Below are 6,224 nucleotides of genomic sequence, written 5' to 3' on the forward strand. Positions count from 1 at the left end.
GAGTTATTATCAATGGATTTATTGGGTATAGCGAAGTTCGACTGTCACCTCCTCAAAAGGCAAAAAGGCACCGCCGGATCATAAAAACAACCGCCAAAATGACCACCGACGTCACGTAGCAGCGTCGAAAAACGATCGCGGGTCATCGAAATGTCCGCCGAAACGCCCGCCTAATAAAATGCCGACCAAAATGAGTGCCGGAATGTGGCACTAGTCTCCTCCTGATACAAGACTGCCATCTGTACCTTTTTGGCTCTTGTCACGTCATAAAGGTATCCTGATGTTTTATACACTTTTTTTAAAGCGTGTTTCTAATGCTGCAATAACGGTGATTAAAGCAGTTTTATGAAAACATAGAATAAATAAATCGTTTTTATGGTTTTATTTTATACGTTGCTCGTTAATTTTTTCTGTAATATTTTAATATTATGATTAACTTGTTATAAGGTTGGAGGCAACCTTTAACATATACAGTGGCACTTTGACTGAACATTTTTGCAAATTTTAATGTTTTGATGCTGAAGCTTAGCTACCTCCCACTGTAAAAAATGTAGCTATATATCTTATTCTGTTTATACTATGATGATAATTAGTAATTTCACATTTATCAAGTATAAATAATGAAACAAGTCACATTTTCTTGCGTTTTTAATATGCTTCTCCGTCGGAAAGCTGCAATATTTTTATAGTTTTGTTTTTCGGATTAAACCCAGTTTAATGTCATCACCCAGATAAAGATAGACCCCTTGAACATATGTTGCCACATAGTGACCCAAGTCAGTATGTGGCAACATATGTTCGCCATCAAAAATATGTTATGTTCGCGTCCTCCGACCGTCTCACTTTTGGTAATAAAAACCCGGGTCGGTAAGTCGGAAAAAACCCGAAATGGTCACTAAATTTGAGTTACCACAACTCTTATATAGCGTAAACGATTTCACATTTTTCACAAATATATTTTAGGATTTACTTACAGTCATTGTTTACAGAAAGAAGAGAAAATTCTTCTCACAAGGAATTCACTGGTGCAGCAGCTTCATTCTGCCATGTTTTAGTAATTAAGATAATTTTACTTGACTGACATTAATAGTGTGATACGGGTCTGATCTCGTCCCTAGCGATTTCTGTAGAAATTAATTCCTTTAGGGTACACCTCGTGCTACTGACAGTTTGTGGGGCAGCGAAAAAGGGTTTGCAAACGATGCCGAGTGTGACGCTATACTTTTTTAGCACTGGGAACGAATTTACTCGCTCCGATCTAAAAATGTTGGGAAAAATACGCCCGACCGACCGACCGTCTCATTCTTGCAGGATCTTCAGGACGCGAACATAACATATTTTTGATGGTGGCCTTATTTAGTTACATATATTTTAGCTCTAGTATAAAAAGAAAGAAAGTTATAAATGTGAAGTGCTACATATGCACATTGCTTGCGCAGGCATGAGCAAAAAAATAATAATAAATATATGACCTAGAAAGAACAAAACGAGTTCAGTGTCTTATAGGTTGCAGTATCACTTTAAATGTTTATGTACATATAAGAGCTCTGCAAATCTGCACAAAGCCTGATCGTTCAGGATGTATATACTGTTGCTTTTTGTAGTTGCATTGTTTCTTGTGGTTGTGTTGTTGCTTGTGGCTGTATTGCCGCTTCTGTTTCTGCTAGTAAGTCTATTGCGTCCAATGGTGTAAGAATTACGTACGAACTAAGAACACGTGCGAACTCAATATACTTTATTTAAAAAACACAACTGACCGAACACACATTCAGAACACACATATATATACAAAACTAAGGATCATGTCTCAAAACCACAAATGGTAAGTGTTGGTTGGTATATGGTATGGGTTGTTGTAAATTTGTTTCTTTCGCTCCGTAAACCCTTTCCACTTTTGAGCATCTCGTGCGACTCTCTGTCACCACAGATCGCTGTTATTTGGTGTCTGGTGACAACTACAACTTTGTACCAATCTGGATCATAAATTAATCTCCATTAGAATTTACCAAATACATTAGAGATGAAAGTTTTAAACGAAAGCAGACTTCCATTACAGGTCACTTGGTCTGGAAGATTATTTCACACTTTTGCTGCTCTAAATGGGAAGGCTCTTTGGCCAAATACCGTGTTGACCAAGGGAAGTGTGAACCTGTTTTTTGATTTTCCTCTTGTTTGATGATTAGGACAGTTTTTTGCCAAAAGGAATTTTGAGCGCATGTAATCAGGAGCAATGTGATTCATGGCTTTGAAAACTAATTTGACATCGTTTTTGATGAGTAAATTATTCAGTGAGTATTTCCTCTCTTTCCCAAGATATGTACGGACACAGTTTAATCGTTTTTCTAGTGTTCCCAATCTAACTTGGGTGGCACAAGCCCACGCCGAGGAGGAGTAGTTAAATTATGGCATGACAAGTGCATTAATTAAAAGTTTTTTTGTGTGAGGATGCAATGGTTCCAATTTTAGAATATTTAATTAGTATTTTTCTATTTATGTCATTAATGTGGTCTTCCCATTGCATTTTTTGATCAAATGTTACCCCAAGATATTTAACTTTTTCGCTCCTCTTCAAAGGAATACCCATATAGTTGATAGTTTTGTTCTCAACTTTTTTTAACTGGCTCTGGTTGCTGATAAAGATTATTGTAGTTTTGTCAGTATTGATATTCATTTTGGTAATATTTTTTTTATGGGACGAAATAATTATTAGTAGTATATTATTAGAATCTGTTTTATTGTCACTTCATTTTGAGGCTAGTTTGGCACCAACACTGACAAAAAGTAAATTGAATGTGTTGGAAATTTCTTTTGGGTGAGAAGTTTCTGTAGCATTGTTTTGGACATTGTTTGAGACCTATACCTGGTTCCTTTTTTGTTTGAAAACTGCCCAGTCTATAATCGATTTTGTTTTTGAAGCTTTCCGTTTTAAGAGTCTCTTTCTTTGATGGCTATTATTAATTCATCCAGGCCTGGAACTTTGGCGGAAACGATCACGTTTCCGCGAATCAATAAAGACGGTAACCATAAATCGTTTTCCTTGGACAATATTTCAAATTATAATAATTTTATATTATAATATATCTATATATTTATATTATAATATTTTACTACTATGGAGTAGGTTTTGTCACAGGCTAGGGTGATTATGAAATGGTTCTCCACTTATTTATTGGTTTAAAACTAATCGTTACCGTGGTTAACGTATTGTTTCCGCAAGGTCTAATTTGCAGAAACAAAAAAACGTTTTAATCGTTTCCGTCAGCTTCAAATCACGGTAACGATGGATCGTTTCCTTAGACTCCACAAATTTTCAGGACTGTCATCAGTGACCCATGCCTCAACACGGCCTGAAAATGTGTTTTGCAAGAGGCATGTTTGTCAGCCACTGTTTTAACAGTTTATTCAGTTTCTCACATACTTCATCAAGGTCATCATAATTATTAAATAATGACCAGTCTAAACCTGAGATTCTTTAGAAAAGTCTCTTCACTGAAGTTCTTGTAGCTACGAACCTAGATAGTTTTAGGTTCAAATATTGGCCTTTTAAATTTTCTGATTACATAAACTAAATTGTGATCACTGATGCCTAATCCATGACACCAGTTTTAGAAATACAAGAACTATTAGAAAGTATCAAGTCTATAAGAGGCTACTATTTTCGGTAACACGAGTTGGCTCTTTAATATGTTGTTTTAGGAAAAGAGTGGAGCGTAATTCGTTCATTTTGGAGGAAAGAACATATTTTGAAAGCATGTTTCAGTAAAAATCTCCCAAGATAAAACTTCTTTTTCTTTTGGGAGTTTAAATCAAAACACTCTTTAAAATGAGTACACAGGTCTCCGGTGCTCTGCAAATCACTACCTCCAGGTGGCCTGTAAACCCCACACATAAATAGGTTTAGTTCTTTTTCAGACACACTTTTACCCATAGTGATTCAACATTTTCGAAGTATAGGTGTTTCAAAAGGTGGCTATCCAAGTCTTATTAACAAAAATCAAAACACCCCCCTCGTCTATTCCGATCATTCTTATAACAAACATAGCCATGGATTTTAACGTCATTGTTCGTGATGATGTCATCAATTTTGGTTTCACGAATACATCAAGTTTTGTTTGATGTAGCAGAAGTTTAACATAGTCTAGTTTGGATGACAGACCATTAAAGTTGAGATGGGCTTTTTTAAGCCCTTCCCATTTCTGATTGCCTCAAGATCAAAGCTTTCATCAATGGTAATATTGATGCTGTCCGGTGTGCATTCCCAAGGTTTTGTTGAGTTCCGCCCTTGGATTGTTTCGTTCTGTAATTGCACTGTGCCAAACTTTACAGCATATATTCATGAATGTTTGAAGCGCTAATGATAGGTTTATGTTTTATGCCTGCCCATTTACAGTATTCCTTAAGAAGGTGGTGCTCTTTCTGTTGAAGGGTGGTCCATTATAAGTCTTTAGACGTATATCCTGGCTGTCCCTCCTGTGCAATGTCAAGTAGTTTGCTTCACATATTTAGTTCCCCTAGGTTTACTGTAATGTTAGGGATATCGGCAGTGCTAAACACTGGACTCACCCAGAATCACCCAGAACCAGGCAAAATCACCCAGAACAAGCCAGAATCACCCAGAACAAGCCAGAATCACCTATCTAGAACCAGCCAACGGCCAATTTACTACTAATCAAATCAATCAATGAGCACAAACCTAGCGCTGTATATTTGTTTGGGTGAGAGAAACCATTCGCTCAAAAATTAAAGAGAAAAGGGTTCCCCCATAAAAGTAACCAATCAAAAAGTGCGGTTATTTTCTCCGTCTTACATTTCCGATTTCCTACTGGTAAGAAATATCACGGTGGGTCTCTGGCTAGCTTGTTCAGGAGGGCCATAGCTGGTTTAATATTCTCGAACTTGAAAACGTCGTAGGCTTTTTAAAAAACTGCTTTGCAGGTTTTCGTTAGATTACCCAGATTTAGGCATAAATTGCTTAACTTTCCAAATTTTCAGCATGACCAGTTGCTTAGCGGTTGCTAGTTTTTAAGCCAAATCTCAGTCTCAGACCTTAGCAACTTGATATACAGAAAAAAAAAACGTGTTTAGCGCAAAAAGCTAACGAAACAATATCTCTAATTTTGCCAAACTGCTAACAAAAAACTCGTTAGCTTTTTGCGCTACAGTGGAAAATGCAGTCAAACGCGAACGAGCCTTTAGACCATTTTTTGACTCCCTTAGGCAATTGTAGCTCGTGTCCTTGACTCTTTTCTGCTTTTCTCTGCTGTGTTTTTCCTGCAATTTTCATTACAGCCTTGAATTTTAGATGACAAAACCAGGTAAAATATTTTTATACAAGAAACATATTTTCAATATATAATCTACAACATATATATATATATATATACTACTAATAATATAATATCAACAAGAAAGCTAATAAAAACTTCAATAGACACTTCATGACTGTATTTTCTTTGATGCTTTTTATAAAACATTCGACAGAAAGTCGATAAAATATTTGAAATGCTCACCAAATTTTAAATAATATAAAAAAAACCTGCTTCAACGATTTATGTTTGATCTTTGTTTTAATCGAGGCTCATAGTGAAGTAAGAATAAAAAGCAAACTAAAAATTAAGGTCTATTAGATCACTACGCCAAGGGATTTCAAAAAAAAAAGTTTTTCGTTAACTTCCAATAATTTGTTAGTGTCAACAGGAACATCGATGTTTTTGTACTCGAATTCTGTAAAGTACTCTTTTAAACAATCTTTCAAAAAGTGAAGATAAACCAGCCCTTCACGCTTTTGAAGCCTTCCCTGCTTGTCTGTGTATGACATTACACCATGTGACTTCATAATCACTCTTTTGTTTTTATCGACTGGTGTAACACAGTTGCTAGACGCACACCTTAAATGAAGATAAAAATTTAATAATTAAGCTAATTGCTGTGTTGTTCTTAGGTTCTTATAGACACCATTATTATTAGCCAAAACATCACATACATGGGTTCGTGATAAATCTACCAAAAACACACCACTTTCTGTCAGACCTTTTGAAGCAGATGCATTTTTATCGTAGAATAACTCTGGATTAGGTTGTTTTGTTAATATCGTTTGCAGAATGCAACCAGCAGTGTTTATGTTATCCTTTTGAATCTTCTAAAAATTACAAGGCAATTTCTATTATTCCACCATTTAAAAAAAAGTTTGTTTCTTCTTTCTATAAACACTTAATTTCAGTAAT

This window comes from Hydractinia symbiolongicarpus, chromosome 8 (assembly GCF_029227915.1).
Source record: "Hydractinia symbiolongicarpus strain clone_291-10 chromosome 8, HSymV2.1, whole genome shotgun sequence".
Lineage (NCBI taxonomy): Eukaryota > Metazoa > Cnidaria > Hydrozoa > Anthoathecata > Hydractiniidae > Hydractinia > Hydractinia symbiolongicarpus.